Raw genomic sequence first — 22782 nt, 5'->3', positions numbered from 1 at the left:
TATTTATTTATTTATATATTCATATTTATATATACTGACTATAACCGAGACTGAATTTCAACATTAAATTTCACCATAATGTTGAAGAAATTCAACATTAAATCCTACTTCACCACCCTACCAAAGTTTCGTTCTTTTCTGAGTCTCTCCAAACCAAAACACAACCAGCATCAATTTCCAGGAGTTTATAAAGTCGTCTGCAACTGCGGTAAACCTTATTATGGTCAGACTGATAAGTCTATTTCACTTCATCTTGAGGAACACCAGCGTGACATCTCTTACAAAAGAACCCGTGCAAGCGCACTCTCAACTCAGTGTTGTTCCACTCAGTGATAGGCTCACTCCGTCACCGAGAAGAACTTCTCAGCGTTGGCTCTACCCAGTGGCAGGCTCACCCCACCACCAGCCAGAGCCATAATCTCAGCGGTGGCCTACTCAGAGACAGGCAAAAACCTATCACCCAAGCAGAGCCTCTCAAAGCCAGCCCCCACCAGTTCCGACCCCTATCGAGGTCTCATCAGTGGGAGCCAGGCTAGAAACACCAAGGTTAAGTAATACAGAGCTTATATTTCACCAAAACAAGTTACCAAAAGGTGCTTTGACCTGATTAAATAAAAATCTCAGGATGAGAGATACGTGTAGAAAGTTTTTTACCTTGGTTATAATATATGGTAAAGATACCAAGCTATTTTAAAAATGGAGTGAAACCAGGTTAAAAATAGCTTGCTATCTTTACCATATATTATACCCAAGGTAAAAAACTTTCTACATATATATATATATATATATATATATATATACATATATATTAGGGTTACCAAGTAATTTTATAAGAGCTTGGTTATTTAACTCCTAATCCCAAGTAAGCAAGCAGTTTGCTTACTTGGGATTAGGAGTTAAATAACCAAGCTGTTATAAAATTACTTGGTAACCCTAATATACAGTATCCCCAAGTTAAAAAATTAATTATATATATATATATATATATATATATATATATATATATATATATATATGTTAAAGATACCAAGTTATTTTAAATATAAACCTGTTTTTTTTATAACATATATTATACCCAAAGTAAAAAACTTTCTACATCTATCTCTCATCCTGAGATTTTTATTTAAAATAACTTGGTATCTTTTAACATATGATATGAGAGGAATCTAGAGAAATTTCCCTGGATTCAACAATCTTTCTTTCGAGTTCATCGTAGCATACATGGATGTTAGAAGTTTCAGTCCAGTTTACAATGTTGGAGACCTTCGTCTGAGTTAGCTGAAAAGAGAACGTGGCTACAGAGAGCGCTAGCTCTAGTCCTGTTATAGGAGATATCTCTACGGTGTTCATCCAAACGTAGAAGGATGGATTTAGCAGTCTGCCCATAGTATGGCTTTCCACAATCACACAAAATCTTGTACACTCCTGGAAACTGAGTAGGAAGATGTTTCTGTTTATGTTTGCTAAGTAATGATCGAAGTTTTGGAAGCGTAGTGAAGCAAGTTTTGAAGTTAAATTTCTTGAGAAAATGTATATATATATATATATATACACACACATATAAAATATTAAGATTAGTGATCAGAGCTTATTCTACTTTTACCAAGAGTTGCCTTGGTCTTGCACTACGTGCGGGGTCAGCTAGACTTGCAACAGTTGAAGGTGCAAACTTGACTTGTTTGTCTGTTTGCTAATTTGGGAAATGGAGTAAAACCAGGTTTATATTTAAAATAGCTTGGTATCTTTAACATATATATATATATGTAGAAAGTTCTTTAACTTGGGTATATTATGTATTCAAGATACCAAGTAATTTTATATAAACTTGGTTTTTAATCCTATTTCCCAAGTGAGCAAACAGATAAGTAAGTCAAGTTTGCGCCTGCATGTAGTGCATGTCTGAGGCAACTCATGGTAGTGCCGCTCTAGGCAACTCGTGGTAAAGGTGGATTAAGCTCTGAAGCCGTACGGGTAGTGACCATTGCCTTTAATGCATAGCATCATACATCTCCACAAGGGAATGTGCTTTACATTAAGGGAAAATTACTAAGGAATGTGATCAGAGTTTAATCCACCTGTACCACGATTTGCCTAGAGTGGCACTACCATGAGTTGCCTCAGACATGCACTATATGCAGGCGCAAACTTGACTTACTTATCTGTTTGCTCACTTGGGAAATAGGATTAAAAACCAAGTTTATATAAAATTACTTGGTATCTTGAATATATATATACAGATCTGTTTTTTGATGATTAATTTCGCAGCGTGCATACATTGTGTTAAAAAATAAACATAAGAATTGCTACTTTTTTTTTTTCCTTTCTGAAAAATGAAAAAAATAATACCTTTCTCTTCCTCTGCTGTCGCAAACTGCAATCTTTTTTCCCTCTTCCCGCGAAGGGCCTCTCGGAAATTCAAATTTTCATCCTTCAAAACAGCCAAACGAAGTTTGAGAGCCCACGTTTGTTTAATTTTAACATACATGATATACTGATCTCATAGTAGTAGTAGTTGTGTTGGTGTAATTCCAACGAATCTAACCCTGCTACCGCGCATAACTATGAATGTCAATGCATATTTGTTTTTTGTTTTTTTCATCTCACGTTGAACGGTTAAAAAATGGAATACTGATGAATAGCATATAGTTTTTATAAATAGCACACATAAAAGAAATTTGTTTTCAGATTAAATCATAATTAGATCTTTAAGCGCGAATGTTTTGGTTCACACATCACATATCCAGTATATTTAATTTCAATGTCCAATTTCAACTTGAATGCAAACTTTAATTTCAATTTAGAAATGAAATTTAGGTTACTAAATTTCATTGTATAATTTTGTCGATAATGTTTGTAGAGTTTGTAATCTCCTGCCTACAATAGCTTGTTGCGAAAGGATTTAATAATATTATACTGAAATGTCAAAATATTAGAGGCACTCCCCATTTTCTAAACGAATTACATTTACTAACACGCGACTAGAGACACCACTGGCAAGTGCAGATATAAATAAATAATACATTATCTTTAGAATATAGCGCATGCGATAAGTTTTCTTTCTCCCCTCTTCTTATCAGTAATGCCGTTATGTTCGTTGTAATCTTACTTGGGTTTGTCATATACACGTTAGGGAGGCTCGGGTCAGTTAATGTTAAAGAAATACATTGCCTCAGAATTTGGTGGGATCAGAATGTCCCCTCATCCTTAAGATTAACAGACCATAACAGAATTCTAGTGATTTACGTGTCCTAATAAGCGGGAATCCTCAATAGTTCGAAAGGATTAAAAAAGTATTTTCGGGTTATTTTTTCAAAACGACCCAACAAAAGAATGCAACATAAGAGGAGATTAGACTGTTAGGGAAAAGATAACCACGAAAGTTTAGATCACTTTCACCTCTTTACGGTGTACCCAACTGAGATAAATAATGATTAAATTAAGAATGCGCTAATTTCAACCCAGCTGAAACATCTTTTTTTGGAAATGCGACCCGTGATGTTCATTCTTGATCCGGTATCAAGATGGAAATGTGAATGCTGGTTTCAAAAATCAGAGATTGCTGGATGGGGGATAGAAAGCATGCTCGAAGTTCGAAGTAGATGCGAGAATTACGATGAGACGTTAATACAAACTACCACGTGGATTACCATGATTCTCCGATTTCCTCCCCCAACGTGTGTGGAGGAATTTCCCATATGGAAAGAATTTGTGAAGATGCTGGAAAATTCAGACTAAGAAATAAGAGTCGAACCTAGAAATGATAAGGATTTTATGTTGAAACCGAAAGTCAAGAGTAAAATAAATTAAAATGAAGCAAAGTAAAGATGAAAATTGAAATCAGTCATGAAAATAATTTCATGGTTTCTCTCACTTCTTTCAAAAATAAAAGAGCTCTAGAGTTAATTAAACTGCAAACTGTGATACATCTGAAGAAGTGCCGAATGGAAGAAGCGAAGTATAGAGAGAAGGAAGAACAGAGAATGACATGAAATTTGTCGACATAGTAGCTTTCGCAATACGAACATTAAATTAAATGCAGTAATAAGCTGAACTGATTCGCTGATATTTTCTTAGAGAAAAAAGTTGGCAGAGGAAGTCTTTGAACTGATCCGAATACTTTGTTATTGGTTAGACGAACTATTTCATCAGTGGTCTGATGGGTTAGAAGCAGTGTAACGTGAACCAGTGCAGAGAACGTTTTACATTTCCTTATTTTAGGAAGCTCCTGGAGGCTACCTTACTTGTGAATCTTGCAACCTGCATATGACCTTCTACATGTCTCTACGTCTGCGTTAGTATGATTTTCTTCAAAAGTCTTGACCTTTTGAAGAACTAAGACGCAGACAAGCTCTTGCAAATTGTTCCTTGTAAGGAGGGGGAATTTGCTTTGCTGTTACTCTGCTTCACATCTCGTTTTCAAGAATGATCGACGGGGAAAGCATGGCCTTCCTTTGCCGTGACAAAAATATTTTCTTAACTTCACTATATAATCGATTTTATCAATTTGTTTTATGTATATAAAGCGATAATGTATTGATTTATATAATATTTTAGGAACATTAAAGAGTAGGTAAATCGGAGTGACTTCGAAACGGGAATGACTGTCAGATCTATTCGAAAACCGTTGCCTTGCTAGGACAGCCACGTGTAATTGTGGCTCTGCTATATTTTGAGTGGCGGAATGATAAGAAACATCAACATCCAGAAAATAGCCTGAAACAGCTGACTGATGGATTCTGGATGCAGAGATGAAAGATTAATAGGATCGTAAAGTTAAACAGCCGTGCTACAGTGGTCAAATGATTGCGCAGTACAACCAGAACTGCAAGGGAGTGTAGCTGAACCCAGCCTGCATCGAACCAAGTATAGCAGCAAATAAGCATTCATGATGTCTGTGTACAGGAAAAAAGAAACAGCTGTAGCGAAGGTGAGCAAATGAGCATCAACAGTGAACATCAAAGAACAGGTGTGCAATGAACAGAAAGGATGTGGCAATATAAAGACGCATCAGTCAAAGTCCAATGAGGGACGCCTTCTGTGGATGCCGTTGGCTAGCTGTTGAGTGGGAGGCCTAAAAATTAGTTTCCTAAATATTGGGAAGTTTAATACGACCATATTTATTAAGATTAGGAGTTGTTTAAATCTTCTGCTAATTTAAAAAATAAAGCCTTTCAAATTTGTATTTGTTGTACTGAAGCGTAGTAGTTTTTTTCCATTTCATTCTGTGCAAGTACCCAAGGCATGGTCAGCTAGACCTCACTGACCATGCTTATGGCAGCAGATGTATTTTTTATGTTCTTCTAGACGGATGTTTTCAGATTTCTCAGTTTGATCATAATATGATAAACTGCAAGAACAAGGAACTTTGTAAACACCTGGAACAGACAGAGGAGGTAAAGCATCATTGGGAGAATGTATTGAGGACAGCCAGTCTCAGATGAGGTTTGAATGCAGTGCAGAGACTGTACTTTTTTAGAGTTCTGGCTATTTTTTCTGATGCTCTCCGGATATAAGAAACAATGATAACATTACTATAGTTAGCGTGTTGAGAGGGATGTGAGGAGGTGGGAGGGACAATTCATTTGTTGATCTTTTTCTTTTTTTTTTTTTTTTTTTTTTTTTTGGCATTGTAATCATTGGTCAAGAAAGTCGGGTGAATATAGGAAAGTTTAGCTGCAAGTTCAGCCTGGGTAGAACAGAGATTGGAGGCTCTGTTAACAAAAATAGGCTATTATTATTTTCTTTTTCTATAGCGAATTGGCCATATGATCAGATAGAGAAAGTTCTCTGTGTGGTCATGTGGCTCAGTTATATCGGGTAAAACGTCCATGGCACAGAGCTATCTCACCAAAGCCAACGAGAAGGGAACTTTTCATTGAAGAATCAACGTTCATCTAATCGGGTGTGGCGATGCCTGATCTTGCCGAAAGAACACATCGAGCTGCATATTCTGAAGCTCGGATGCAGAATGCAATCTTATCTGGGTAATCTGTAGTCTTAATAGTGCTAATGGAAGAAAAATGGTCCGAACACGCCGGCGTGGGAGAGAGCGCAACAAACGTTTATCTCGGTACTGTCGCGTTTGTGTTTAATAAATTCATGCGGATTTTCTGATTTCTCCATGTACAGCAATTGTGTCTAACTTTATTTCAGTGATAAATGTCGCTTCATCACTGAAAACGATGAAGATCACTGCTCATCTTCATCGATACAGTGAAGAATTTTCACAACAAAGTGTAACGATTGGGGTTTGTCATTTGGCAGCAGTTTCTACAAATGTTTGCATGCAATTTGTAAGCATAAACATTCAATTTCTTGTGAATCACTATGAATCATGCTGGCTTGATTGGCCCAATGGTTAGCCTATCCGCATCTAACCAGCAGCTCGTAGGTTCGAATCCGCTGTAGGCGTGGACGTTTTTGATTATCTTTAGGTTGGAGATGAACTTCATCACCGCTTCTCTGCTTGCTGGAGGCCTGAAGTGGCTCTGCAAACTTTCATATTTGGTCTCTAGAGCAGGGTTTCAGGACTGTAAGAAATAAAGTACGAAAATAATATAAAAGTAATACAAGTAGAAAAATTCTTAGCCTACACCCGGTATGAATGTACTATCGGTTTAAAAGAACATTTCATGGGTAGAATCCACCAAAAAAAAAAAAAAAAAAAGAACAACTTTATGCTAATTTGAATGTGGTATTTGCAGTTCTCGACTTGCTTGGTGAATGAATCTTTTACGATTACGGATAAATGCATCCTGAACTTCTCCTATCCTATTTTCACAGACACTTGCTACCACAATAATAACACACACACACACACACACACACACACACACACACACACACACACACACTGCTTGGAAAGAATAAGTCAACGGACATTCCCATAGGCAAGGTGCATCGTTCCACGTAACGAGTCACGTGTTTGTAGCCGGTATAAATTTGAGGAATATGATGCTCTCAAGTGAATGCAACTGTGTCCGGGTGAAATGGCTGCGAGAAGGGAACTAACAGAGGTTTGAAGATGCTTTGTGATAGGATGCCATGTTGGTCGTTTATCTGATCCTCAAATTGTTGACAAATTACGCCATCCAGATGTCAACAATCAGTAATACCATACTCAGCGGAAAGCGCAAGTAATCAACAGCAAGTGCTACACGCAGTGGATGACCCATCACACTCACTCAACATGACCGTAGGGCGATAAAGGATAATATGTTAAAACCGCCATTCGTCGGCGGCCGACACACTGAATGCGGAGTTCCAGTCATCGAATGGAACACGAATCTACACAAAAACACTCAGATTTTTTTTTGTAGATTCGTGGAAACACCCATGGAAACCTATACTGCAATATGCAAACCCCACATTACCTGAACCAACACGCAGTGTCATCTTCGCTGGTACAAAGTGCTTGTACAGTGGGACGTGGAAGCTTCAAACACTGAGTTGTGGAATCACGATACACCCTCAAGAGTGATTGACGGGTGCGGTGTTGCAGATGCCCAGTGAACGTCTCTTACCAGAGTGTGTAACCCCAATTATGAAATTCGAAGGTGGCCGTGTGATGGTGCAGTCCTATTTTTCCTGGTCTGGTTTCGAATCTCTGTTTCTGGTGCCACGAACATTGAACTCCAAGAGGTATCTGAATATTCTGGACAATGCAATATGGCATTTTTACTGAACTGATCATTGTTTCTTTCATTGTTTCTTTTCAAGACAATGGTGTCATAAGGCTGCTGCTGCTGCTGTAACTGCTGGTTTGTGGACATGAAAGTCACCACACTTGACTGGCCTCCACAAGCCGTGATCTCAACCCTAATGAACATCTCTGGGATGAACTGGAGCGTCGGATAAGATCGGGGGGTCTGCCACACAACAGTTCAGGACCTCATTACATGCCTACAGAAAGCAAGGTTCAAAATTTCTGTTGATCGCTATTATACGCTTCTGGAAAGTATGCCCCCTTTGGATTGCTGCAGTCATCATAGAAAAAGAAGGCGCCATGGCTGTTTTTTCCTCACACTATGGTGCCGGTTGGCTTCTTTTCAAGCAGTGTATACATACAGTAATGTACCTCCTTACGACGATCCGTTCATACGACGTTTTTCAATTATGTTGTCCAGTACCCATTTAATGACGCCACATTCTCATACGGAGGATTTTATCTACATGACTCTGCCGTGAATATGCTCGTTATTCGAGAATTTCGTTTATTTACAATGTCGTTGCTCGCTGCATTCCTCTGTGTTTTGGTATTTCGCTGTGAATTATAAACTGTTCATAACTATTGGTTTATTTTATTGTTGTTAATAATTGCATATAAACTTCGGTGTACGGATGCTGTTGCTTCTAATGAAAAGAAGGAGGTGCGTAAACCTATTTCATTGGATACTAAGATTAAATTAAGTTTACTGACGGTTTATCGAACACTGAGAGAGAGGCAGCATGCTAGGCTTACCTCGCACTACCGTTTTTACAATTATTAAAAACAAAGCTTTTTAGTGAAGCGAAAAGTGCTACACTTGTTTATACTCCAGTTATCCTAAACGTGACAGTCTTATTGCCGAAATGGAAAAACTTTTAACGGTGTAGATTGGTGACCAATATTGCTGATGTGTTCTCTTAATCTAAGCTTAGAATAATCTGGCTTTAGAGAAATTTAGAATAATTTTCTTTTGCAAAAATTATTCTGAATTTTTAATTTGCTTATCGGGCATTAATAAATGCTTTATTTATTTACGTCATTTACACAGGTATATTGACTGTTTAAAAACGTCATTAAATTATACATCTACAAATTAAAACAAAAAAATAGCGATTCGCTCTAAGACGAAATTTCCTAGACGACGGAGATCTTAAATCAAACGTGTCGTATATTTGGAGTATATATATATATCACCAGTGGCGTCGCGTGTCCATTTAGGTTGGGTATGATGTCGTGTGGTTTATGCAACCTATGCTACACGCTTCATGTCAATTTGACAATATGAGTACATTGTTATTGTTGTATGTAAGTTTTACGTGCAAAGTCCATTAGCTCATCTTAATTGGTCCAATGCAATTTGTAGGATAACTTTAAATACTTTAATTTATCAATTAATATAATTTTAAATACGGAAAGCATAAATGTCAAATGAACAATAGCTACGTCTTAGAAATTGTTAATTCTTGACCACAAAGATTAATGAAAATTAACTATTATTTAGATATTGGTCAAGTGTAGGTGAATAACTAATTTAATTACCAACTGTTTCGCCGGCTTCTGCTGTCGGCTTCCTCAGGGTACAATCGGGAAAGCAAACGGCTACCCTAGAGGACTTATTAACAAGATTCTCTTCTCTGATATACCATAAAGACAGCGTGATGACACCCAGTACTATAACTATTCCATACGTTGGTACCATCTCCAAAAAACTAGCTCGCCTCCTAAAACCACACGATATTAGAGTGACCTTCAAGCCAGTTGAAACTATCCAGAAATTTCTAAGATCACCAAAAGATTTCAATCCTTTCTACAAGCATGCAGGAGTTTATAACATCCCTTGTTCCTGTGGTCTAAGTTACATTGGTCAGGCGTCTAGAAGCTTCGAAGTGAGACAAAAGGAACACATCAGCTTTGCTAGAAACAACAGACAAGATATTTCTGGCCTTTTTCTCACTTCTCTACAACCAACGCATTATTGAATGGAATAAAAGTCTTATGCCATATATAGAAGGAAACTACCGTTCCAGAATCTTCAAAGAAGCTGTTACAGTCGCTCGTTCCACAAATAACCTCAACAGGAACCAGGGTTTAATCCTACCAGATATATGGAAGATTTTAATTAGATCAATAAACACACAAGAAATGAACTTCAGTGCAAACTACAAAATGCACCTCAACAAGTAAATCATGTATCCGCGACACGCGTATTGTTTCACGCGCACTACTTTTTTGTTATTGAAATAGAATTGTCAGTTAACGTATAGCTTGTAATTTTCGTTTTTTTTGCTTTCCTGATTACACCGTGAGGAAGCCGACAGCACAAGCCGGCGAAACTAGTTGGTGATTAAATTAGTTATTCACCTACACTTGACCAGTATCTAAATAATAGTTAATTTTCATTAATAGCTACTTCTATTGTTCATTTGACTACGTCTGTTCAAAGGGCTCAAAGGTGTTCGAATTTTTGACCCCGCATAGCCCAATAAGGCGAATGTGATGCGATGCTTACGCATCGAAAGTGTCCTCTTCAAGAATGATTAGTATATTCTGTTTAATTTTAGAAATCACGCGAAACCAGAAAACACGTAGGGGAGTCTTTAATAGGAAGAAATGCAAAAATATAATATCGGTGATATTGATATTCCGTGAGTGTGCACCACACACCTAGCACACCCTGAATATATACTGTATATCTTGAGTTGTGTCATTAATTACCGCAAACCGTTTTAAGATCATACTTATAATTATTAAGGAATATAAAGAGATGAATAATACGTAGAATACATGGCGTAGGGAATCTCAAGTTGCGCGTATCGGTTTTGGTACAGGGATGTTATTGTATTCTCAGTATATGACACCTGCTGTTTTATCACAAGACTGAATTAGTTGTCCTTGAGCTGTGGCAGTGGTGTCTGGTTTCTTCAGAGTACATCCGTTTACCTCGCACAAACTTGAAAAACACATACGATTGTAGTGTTATCTTCTAAATTGAGTAGAGAATAAAATTAAGGAAATTCATTCAATAATTGAACACATATGATATTAGTGCTAGTTCTAAATTAATCAGAAAATAGTAGCAAAATAAGAATTTAGAAATAAAAAAAGGGAAGTCATAGGTGTTCGTGATTTAAAACCCAGATGGATTCAAGTTTCTTGGCAAAAGGCCGACTGAATAATAATTATTTTGAATTATTGCACCATTATTATTTTAAGACAACGAAATGTCTTATAAAAATTGTTAATGTTAAAAAATCATTGTTACCAGCTTTCGCTTGAACTATTATTACGCTTACGTGGGATTATTCTGTATATGCCACTACATAATTATATGTGCTGTAAATATAGCTAAGTTTGTCTTCTCAACCTTTACTTTTACCTAAAATATGTAAATGTCCCATATGAAACCGATACAAACCTCGGTTAAAAGCAAAATGTCAAGTGTCTATTTTTCTTGTGAAAATGATCACCATGAAGACGGAAATGATTTTAATAAATAACTAATTCAAACGATAGATGGCGACACATACTCAATAGCATGGATAGTTTCAGTCCAAAAAAAAAAAAACGGATAATGTCAAGTACATATATATGATAGTTCACGACAATATTAATTTAAAAAAAAAATCAGCTAACACCTTTTAATTCCCGTATACGGGAGTAGGCAATAAATAATAAAAAAGTGAAATTAAAAATAAAAAAACTGCAGAGGTCAGTGTCTGAATTAATATTTTTATGAGATCAACCTTCATTTCATATTGATTTGAATTTCACTTCAGAAAAAGGTGTTTCAAAGTTATTGTTATCACAAAATTCATTTCTAGAGATTAAAGATAAAAATAATGGCTTAAAAATTCATGAGAATTATGCGATCTTAACGCTAATTAAGATGATTAATACTGAAAATTCCAAATGCTATTGCTGAAGAAAGAACGTGACATAACAAACATATAAAGCCATAAAAACACAGGATACTATGAATCCATCTTTGCTACATAGGCAAATAACTGAAGTGAAACTTAAAGTTTCGAAATTGATGAGTTTATGAGAATATGACGTTTGGCAATGAAGTGGATTTGGCTTGCACTAGTTTAAAAGATCTCTTTCCTATATTTGCTTTTTTTTATTAATCTTAATCAAATTAAAGGTAACTTAAACTTTAAATCTGAAATCAAAATCCTTAATGAAAGCCGAATATACGGGTTCTTCGGCAGAGATCGTGTCTTTTGGCTAGTGCAAGCTAAAACAGACAATAAATACTGTTGATGATGGTGGTGGTGTGCGGTAGATGACGTAGATGATAGTTCTGTGTAGTAGGAGAATTAATCATTAGGGGAGACTGTGAGATGTGTGATGTGTGTAGCGGAGTATAGTGCCCTCCCACGACGAGTCCTTGGATTCCCTGAAGGTGTCAAGTAATAATAATAATGTTGACGTTTATGAGCTCTCTGATCAATTATTTTGCTATGAAATAATGATGGATCTTCTATTACACATGATTGGTATTATATACCAATGTTTTCATGTATGTAACATGGTACCGAACATTTTACCGTACTTAATAATTGCAACTTTTCTGCCTATCACAGGAATGTATGGGCACATGTTTTGATTTGTAGACATTCCAACTGCCGAGTGCTGTTTAAGAGGAATGTTGGATGCATCTTATATCCTATGTAGCGTTAACTTTTGAGTGCTCTATTCTTGATGAGGAAATCACTTTGGATCTATGGTTAAAAATTCCATGATTGAGACATTATTTTTGTGCTTCTAATTTGAAGCACGTTTCTCTCTCTCTCTCTCTCTCTCTGTGTGTGTGTGTGTGTGTGTGTGTGTGTGTGTGTGTGTGTGTGTGTGTGTGTGTGTGTGTGTGTGTGTGTGTGTGTGTGTGTGTGTGTGTGTGTGTGTGTGTGTGTGTGTGTGTACTCGTGTGTGTGTGGGGGGGGTATTCAAACAATAACTGTCATATAAAAAAATTCACGTTAAAAAATGATTTATTTCATTTTTTAGTATCCTGTATTCAGTAGAATCCAGATGTTTTCACAACATAAAACTATAAATAGTTTTTCTAACCATTCGTCGGTATACACACTGTTGTATATGAGATAAAACTATGGTGAATAGCATTTTTTATTTTTTTTTATTTATTCATTAATAACATTAAAAAATCTTAACTTTTCTCGTGATGCAAGTCTGGAGGAGGTGGCGATAAAATGTTGGTTTCATTGAATAATTAGTTATTTTCCTATTTCGGTAATTTATAGCACACATCTGTTTATTTTCATTAGAGCAGCGATTCTTGAACTGTGTGTCGTGACCCCCCCCCCTTCGGGGATCATAGCAAACATTGATAAACGTGAGCAAATTAAATATTTATTATATAACTATTGAAGCGATTACACACTACATCCCTTTCATTCTAGATTTACTTTGTTTATTGCAAAAATAAACGCCGTCAAATGTCATGATTGCATCACACTAGAGTGTAAAAAACACTTAATTTAACCCCCAGAGATCATAATAATTTCATTTTATAAAAAGAGATCACGGATAAAAAGTTTAAGAACCTGAGCATTTGAGTAAAGTGTTTCTTGCTGCAGATTATTTGGTTCCAATTGCAGTGATATTATGAAATAATGAAAATGAAGCATAAGGTCCACCTGCATTTTGCAATGTATTACAAATGATATTAACCTTACGCTCGCTAAGCATCGAAACCGTTCAATAGAATTTAGGCACTTCAGACATTGTATACAAGCATGGTGGAAGATGATTTTGTCTCCCGGTGACACATTGCTGCCTTGTTTATTATGGGCTTGAAATGGCATCTGCCACTTCAGAATGGTGTAGCGTAAGATCCACTCCCGTCTTCTTACATGTATTACCCGTGACATCGTCATGAGTATGCCAAATTAACTAACAAGTTAGAAATTCTTCTATTCGGAGGCATGGCGGTAAAGTGATTCTCCAGACCAACTGCTAATAGAACAAGGGATCCAACCCGATCAGTACCTAATGATCATCCTACCACTTAACCTACCAAATGGATTCTGAAGGAGTTTGAATATAGCTGCATACAGGAGCATTGCAGAAGCCACCCAAAGACGGGAGAACGGGTACTTTCTGTGAGGGAGATAAGTTCGTTTGTCTTTTTTCTCTGCTCTGCATATCCATGCTGTATAATTAAATTTTTAGCATCGTCAGGTATGAAGGACGCCATTAATAAATATAACAACACTCTCCTACAAAAATTCATAAAAAACATCAAAAATGTAACAAAACAAAAATGCTTCCACATTCACTTCATCAATATCCGTGGCCTTAACATACAAATAAGTTATGTGCATTACCACTTCCATGCATCAAAAGCAGAACTATTATTTCTTACAGAACCACAACTAAAAACTTGTTGTCAATCTCAACTATCTCTCCCTCCAGAAAAACACATTACACGATTCCTTTTGTTAAAAAAGAGAGCAGCACATGTCATTCACCACATATGACATTCCAGGTCAGGAAATGCCAAATTTTGAGAACTGTTCTCGCTTGAAATTTCCATGCGACACTTAACTAAATTCATTTGTTGTTTTTATCGTCTTCAAATTCTGATAATTACTTTGATCTCTTTGATTGTTTATCTCTGAAGCTTGGTTTTCTGCACTTAAGTTACCCAAACATTAAAGTAATCTTCTCTGTAGATTTCATCATTCATGGCTCAAATTTCCATCGCTATTCATGCAACTATCATTGAGCATCATCCAGAGAGGGTAAGGCTAACCTTATGATATCAGTCTTAATCTTCTCCAACTCTCGTACGGACGACCAAGGCAATCCATCTCCCTCTACTCTACACTACTAAGAACCGTTCCCTGCATGTTTCCTCTTTTAAACTTTCACTTTTACTATTAAAGAATCCTTAATAGTTGGATTACAAGTTTTCTGATCTAGATATTATTTTCCTTCAATTGTGCTCAAACTTGCACTCCGGAATTGCCATCGATTCTACATATGCGAGTACAAGCTTTCATATTCGTGTGGTATCTAATGTCAGCCATCAAACTATCGTCCTCGCCTCAATGCCTTCGAAAACAATTGAGTTATACGTGGTGCAATCTGAATAACAGAATGTGCCATCAAAACTCTCGCCTTGGTGCTTAAACCTTGTTTGGGAAAAGTTCTAGATATGAGTTGTTGATTCAGGGGCAGGCTGCAAGATGTATTGGAGTTGGTTTCTGTACTCAGTATATTCTTTTTTTAAGCTGTGGGCTTGAAACAGGATTTTAAGCTCATAGATAATCGATTTTTTTTTTTTTTTAAATGATGCCACGGAGGTGAATCCTTGTAAGTTTTAATCTTTATTTTCCGGATAGTTTTCTTGTATATACAACGCATCATTATGATGAAAGAGTCGCACACTTCTTCTGAATTATCTGATTGCATTATGAAATACCACAAGATACTTCTACTTTTTTGCATTTACAAACAATGGCATTTACAATGTCATCTGTTACTTTCTTAAAATAGTTTGATGTGGATATGGAACAGCATTTTGTTTCTCTAGTGCTGGGATATGTAATGTTGTAAAGTAGCGGTCTGCTAGTTTTGCTTTAATAGTTGTTGATATAAATCTGTTATTTCTGATGTGAACGTTAATGTGAGCTATACATGATTTGTGCAATACTTAGTCGGTATCACAATACTTTTGTCTTATTGCCTGGACAATGCTTTAGAGCTGACCTTCGAAGTGACCGTTTACCTAGTAGTTTGTCTTTTTTTTTTTTTTAGCTGAGTTTGCCTTTCGGTTAATTTTTTTTTCTTTCATTTCTTTGACCGAGTTTAGAGCTTGCAATTTTGTTATTGAATTTTGAATTCATGGTACTTCACTAACTGATCGTTTATTTCTTATTTATGTACTGTATGTTAAGAACTTTTTTTAGTGCTTTAATTGCTTTAGCTGTTGACTTCCTGAGTTCTGCGAGGAGGAATCAGATTATATTGAATTATTTATGAAATACTTGGGTTTTATCCGGTGTTTTGGAAGAGCTGTTTTTGTTGAGTGATTTTTAGACACAAGTTAGAGACTTAATTTGATTTGCAAATTTTGTTCGTTCTCTACAGGAGCTACAGCGCCACCGGGATTTAACTTTTAAGGACTTCGCCTTCCATGTTGTTTAAAAATATATGTAACAAGAACATACTGGCTACATGATTACTCCAAAGCAATCATAGTACAAGTTGCCGTTGTAGCCAAGAAATTGTACGTAATCACCGTGGATAGGAAGGTTCTTATCACGGATCTCCATAATACTTATGTTTTGTAAGGAATGCTGATATTTTAACCTTAATAGCCATTGTAGAGGAAGAAAATTGTAGCAGAGAAGGCTGTAATAGAAAAGAAAATGGTAGCTGGGGTTAGCTATTGTTCCTCACCTTGAATGCCTCGTAAGCTAGTGCACAGTAGGGAGGTAACATTGAGTCGAAGGTCACGTAGACGGTCACTTCGAAGGTCACCTCTAAAGCATTGTCCAACCATTAAGACAAAAGTATCGTGACACCGAGAAGCAAGAACGTTTGTCAAATCATAAAATTTTGTTTGCCACTCAAATTTTTATAGAGGGTTGAACACGGCTTACCTTAGGCTGGCATTCGAATATATTGCCGATAAAATTAAGAAACATTACAATTATTCATGTTTTAACTGAAGATTAATTAGGAGCACAACATTTACACGTCTGTTCACAGTGGAGTGAAATACGCTCTGTTTATATTATATAGATATGTATATGTGTGTATATGTACATGCATATACATAACAAACTAGATATAATATTTACATATTTTTTTACAACTTTTGCACTAAAGTATTGTTTACTTTTTATGCATTTACAATAGCTACAATAAATGAATTATTTTTTATATATTTTTTCTTTATATTGATCCAAGTTGATGCGTAATGTGTGAGCATTCAACCTTGAAGTTTGTGTTAAGCTTACCTGAGGGTGACGCCGGTTAGTGGTTGTTTGTTGTGTTGAAAATAGTTGGCACTTAATGGATTTGATATTTACCACACCGCTGTAGTAGAATACCCTCCCCCCCTTCTTCCATACATCCTTAGGAATGCCAGGATCAGTTACATCTCTGGAACTTAGAAGTTTCAGATGGCTTTTCCATAGTAATTGTTATATTTATATGTGATATAGTTGGCTGCCTGAGGTCTCGTTAGGAGATATGTTAGATGTTATATGATATGCATATACAGTGATACCTCGGCTAACGAAGATAATTCGTTCAGGAATCACATTCGTTAGCAGAAATCTTCGTTAACCGAAACCTGATTTACCGTAGGTTTATATTTTCTATAGAAAATCGTTTAATTCGTTCTGGATGCTGCCTACTATTTAAAGATAAGTTTCATAAAATAGTAAAAAGCACACTATAAAAGGGCAAAAACTCTGCAAAGGCTGAGATGAACAGCTACCCAATTAGATGAAGGAGAATGGAAAGTAGAATGAAAAACTGACGATCTTTATTATATACACTTTATTAAACTGAAAATATGTACACAACGTTTTTACTATTCTTCTTCCAAATTTTCAAAGTTTATTCAATTGTAAGTCTCCTCTTCTTCAGTAGCTGGCCTCTGTCTCTTTGCTAAAGGAGAAGTCAAAAATCTGTCCAAAGTTGATTGAACTTCTCTTTTTTTCAGAATGTTTTTAAAGTGATTCAGACACTCGTCTTCAACCAAGGCACAAAGTCTGTTCATTTCAGCTTTGTTGGGATGTCACTTTGTAGCCAAAGACTGAAACTCTTCCCAGTAGTGCAGCATTTTTTTAATGTCATTTGACATTAAAATTTTAATGTCAGATGTCATCTGACATTTTTAATGTCATCTTCTACATCTTCTTCATTTACCTCCAAATTACATTTGGAGGTAAATGAAGAAGATGTAGAAGAATTAGTTGAAGAACACTCAAAAGATCTGACAACAGAAGATCTTGAAGAGTTGAAAAAGCAACTGTCTCTTTCCTGATTCAGTTGCTTTTTCAACTCTTCAAGATCTTCTGTTGTCAGATCTTTTGAGTGTTCTTCAACTAATTCTTCTACATCTTCTTCATTTACCTCCAAATGTAATGCTTTGCCCAAGGAGACTTGGGCAAAGCGTTACATTACAAAGCATTACATCTTATCCACAATGTCAGCATTTTTAGCAGCAAGTTCCCCAGCAGCATCTTCAGCATCTTGAACACTTGTTGGTGGTTGGTGGGTCTCCCCTATGTGATGTGGTCAGCTCATTTCTTTGTCACACACATACAAAATGGAAAAGATAAGCTCCTGAAATGGCCCGACCGTTCTTGTTTGCTGCTTTATGTTAGCGCGCGCATCCACTAAAACATTCGTTAGTCGAATCCATATTCGTTAACAGAGTCCGAAAAACAGCGAAAAAAATTTTCGTTAGCCGAAAAATTCGTTAGCAGGGTCACTCGTTAGCCGAGGTATAACAATGATATAGAGAACACTGACATGTGGAAATAAGAATGTTATGATTCCATTGTATTACAACGCTTTGAGCAGACCCCATATGGATTATACCGTGCACGTATTTGGTCACCGGATTTTCCAAAGGATGAAGAGATGTTGGAAAGAATTCATAGACGACTGACTAAGGTGTTTCTGGTCTCTGAAATGTTGAGTATGAAGACAGATTGAGTGAATGCAAATTACAGAGCTCAGTAAATGAAGGAGGAGGGACATGATCGAGACATATAAGTTGATGAGAGGTTATTACCGGATTAATGTGAATCAAATTTTTCGTAGAATACGTGGAGACGTGGGGGAGGGAGGGAACAAGCAGTGATGACAGCACAGTGATTAAAACACATTGACCAGGCATGCAATCAGGAATACATATCTATGCTTGAAGTAGAAAAAGCCATCAAAGGCTTGAACTGTGAAAAGGCAGCAGGAGTAGATGATATTAGACCGGAAATGCTCAAGTATGGAGGTATAGAAGTTTTACAGTGGCTATACTGCATAGTTCAGAGGGCCTGGACAGAAGGACGAATTCCAGATGATTGGAGAAGAGCTCATAGACCCATATATAAAAAGGGAATATAAAACTGATTGTGAGAATTACAGAGGTATTTCTCTGCTGAGTGTTCCTGGTAAGATTTATGCCAGTATACTTGAGAAACGGTTGAGAAGGATTGTGGAAGAGAAGCTTGGTGAGGAACAAGCTGGATTCAAGCCAAATAGAGGCTGTCCGGATCAGATATTCACTTTACGACAAATAGTTGAAAAGTCATGGAAATATAACAAAGATCTGTATTTAAGTTTTGTAGATCTGGAAAAAGCATATGACAAGGTTCCAAGAAAGAAGCTATTCAAAACGCTACAGTTGTATGGTGTCAGTGGATCATTATATCAAACAATACTTAGTCTTTATTTGAGTTGTAAGTCAGCAGTAAGAATTGAAGGAAGTACAGGAAGATTGTTTAATGTTAAATCTGGTGTGAGACAAGGATGTACATTATCACCTCTGTTATTCATTATCTATATGAATTACATTATGAAGGAAAGTGGTATTAAACCTGATATCAAAATTGGAGATGTTAATGTCAGCTTTTTGCGGATGATGATATACTTCTAAATAAATTTGCTACAAATCTGCAAGATTCCCTGACTAAATTGAATAACTGTTGTGATAGATATGGTATGAAGGTCAGCAATAATAAGACGAAGATAATGAAAATAGGCAGAAGCATTGAAAATATCAGCTACAATGTGAATGGAGAACCTATAGAACAAGTAAAACATTTCAGCCAATTAGGCACGATGTTTAGTGAAGATGGTAAATTAAATATAGAAATAGACAACAGAATCAACAAAGCTGGTATGGTGGGAAGTCAATTGAATAAATTCATCTGGAATAAGAGAGAAATTAGTCCGAACACTAAATTAGCTTATACAAGACAGTGTTCAAACCAGTTTTAACTTATGGATCTGAGAGCTGGGTCAGAAGTAAAACACTTGACCAAAGACTAGAGACCGCAGATATGAGAGTCCCGAGAAAGATTAGAGGCGTGAACAGATGGCATCAATGGCAATATCATATTAAAAACGACGATATTAGGAAAGAACTTGATATTGTCAGCATCCAGGAATGGGTTAGCAGAGCTAATCTCAGGTGGTATGGTCACATAAACAGAATGGGCGAGGAAGGATTAGCCAAACAAGTGTTCTTTGCCAGGTTGGCAGGAAAACTACCCAGAAGAAGACCAAGATATAAGTGGATTGATACAGTAAAAAGTGCCTTAGAAGATAGATATATAAATATAAGATCTGACAATGTTGTAGCTTTGACAGGTAACAGATTGATTTGGCAGAAATTTGTAGATAGGAAGTTATTAATGATATAAATTTTTCATGTAGCACTATCATATCCTGTACACCCTCTTGAGGGAAAATGACAGGAATTTAATGATGATGATGAACTTTATTATTCATTCATAATATTTACAATATATACATGCACACAAATGTGCATATAAATACTTACACGCACATAATTTTTACATAATTTTTTTCACTATCAATATCATAGTTGATTATACGACGTATTTACATGGATACAATTAAACATTATACATTTTTATCTCTACAAAAATTCCCTATTACAAATTGCTGAGAACATTCATTATATATATATATATGTATGTATGTGTGTGTGTGTGTGTGTGTGTGTGTGTGTGTGTGTGTTAAAGATGCCAAGAAATTTTATATACTTGGTTTTAATCCTTTTCGCAAGTAAGCAAAACAAAGTTTTGCGCTGAAATATATTCACGTCTGAGCTATTTGTATTATAGAGGCTAATGAGACAAGATATACAAGTAGCTCAGACGTGAATATATTTCATCGCAAAACCAAGTATATAAAATTTCTTGGTATCTTTAACGTATATTACACTCAAGGTAAAAAAAAAACTTTATATATATATATATATATATATATATATATATATATATATATATATATATATATATACACGCACATAATTTCCACAAGCGTCCGATAGCGATAAATAGAAATTTTGGACCATTCTTCCTTTAGGCATGTAATGAGGTCCTGGACTGTTGCGGGGCGAACTCCCTTGGTCTCACCCGACGCTCCAGTTCATTCCACAGATGTTCAATAGGGTTGAGATCAGAGCTCTGAGGAGGCCAGTCAAGTATGGCGACGTTCATGTCCACAATCCACGCAGTTACAGGAATAGAAAAGGTGCATTATCTTGATGAAAGAGACGATGCTTCGTTCTGTATAAGAATGTTCAGATACCTCTCGGAGTTCAATGCTCGTGGCACCGCAAACAGAGGTCCGAGGCTAAAGCAGGAAAAGCAGGACTATACCATCACACCGACATCTCCGAATTTTATAGTTGGGTTTACGTTGGGGATGATACAATGCAAAATTTAATTTTATATAAATAGTGGATTAAGATTAATCTGGATTAAAACAAATATTACGATATGCACAAAGAGAGGGAAGTATGTATAACTAGGGGTGAAACTTGTTTCACTCCTATTATAGGAGTAAATAATATCTTTAAGGGATATTATTTACTCATTAAATGATATTAAGTACAGGGATAACCTTCTATTATTGATATCGGTTTAGATAATGTGATTTGGAAGTTAATTGTAGTAATAGGATTATAGCGTGTTTTTAAAACCCAACTCTTGTTCGTACATACATCGTTGTTTACTTATTTTAATGCTCAGTTAGATCGCATTGATGTTATGACTTGCAGAAGATGGTTTAGTTATTTCCGATTCTCATTGATTTTTTGAGGATTTAAAGCATTTTCTAAATGCAGAATTGAATATTGCGAATACTGTAATTGAATTATTAGTTTTATTTATTTTGTTGATGTTCAGATGCATTAATGCGTGATTTCTTGGGGATTTAATAATTTTTCTATTGTCGATCGGTTCGTGGAACTCTGTCTTTGGATCAGCTTTTCACAACTGACGCAGCTTTGTCTACATGTTTCAACAAGCAAAACATCTTCAACGTGGGGAGAAAGCATTCTTCCAAACTATTAATATAAATTGTTTGTTTGTTTATTCTTAACAAGGATTATTGGTATGAGTACATGCCATTACCGGAATATGTTGGGTATTACTTACGAACAAGTAATATTTCCTTTAATGCAGTCTTTGTTTGTTAATTAACGTTTTATTTTATTACTTTTTAATGTAGCTTAAAAGCATTTTTTTAACGTTTTCTCTTGCTGGAAACATTATTCGACAAAGCTGTAATTTTCAAAATTTTTGGTCAGTATATATAAATTGAAAAATCTCAGATAAATTTTAAAACCTGTTTTTGAAATTTCTTATATCTATCTGTGTTTGGTAAATATTCATGTTGTTTTTGAGCACTAAACTTCATTTCATTTTTAGATAACAGGCCCATTATTATTGCTCTAAAAATTTTCCCTTTAATACTAATTTTTGTCTATTTAAAAAAAAAAAAAATCAAAATGCTTACAGTTCCTTGTCATCAATGTCCTGACATGTATCCTCAGTGGGTTTACAGGAACACAATGATAGTACTACGAAATTATTTTTAGTAGAAATATATCATTGCTAAACTCCTAGCATCCATTTTTCTTCCAGATAATCTGTAATCTGTCAAGAAGCCAATATTGTCAAATCTTATATTTCTCTTTTTCTAGAGGCACTTTGCACTCTTTCAGTCCATGTAGTAACAAAATCAGCGTCCATGTGTGGATTGCACGTTTTTTCTAAAATTTCAACTTAAGTGAATCTTGTTTTAGTTTTCATTCATGTTTTTGATAAGCAAAGATAATCGTGCGTTTTTCCAAAAAAAAGTCAATATTTCTGAGTAGTAGGTTAATACATAATGGAATGGACTTTCATTTGATGAAACTATTTCCATGTAACTACTTTACTTGTGATTCGGAATGTAGAATTAAAAATTATCAAACAGATATTTTTGTTAACGCATTCATTTCATCTAGTTTTAGTTTTCTTAATGGAGACTCTGAATAAAAAATTTCA

The sequence above is a fragment of the Typopeltis vanoorti genome, chromosome 7 (assembly GCF_054136105.1).
Source record: "Typopeltis vanoorti isolate ZY-2024b chromosome 7, IOZ_Tvanoo_1.0, whole genome shotgun sequence".
NCBI lineage: Eukaryota > Metazoa > Arthropoda > Arachnida > Uropygi > Thelyphonidae > Typopeltis > Typopeltis vanoorti.
Note: the sequence above shows the minus strand (reverse complement) of the source record.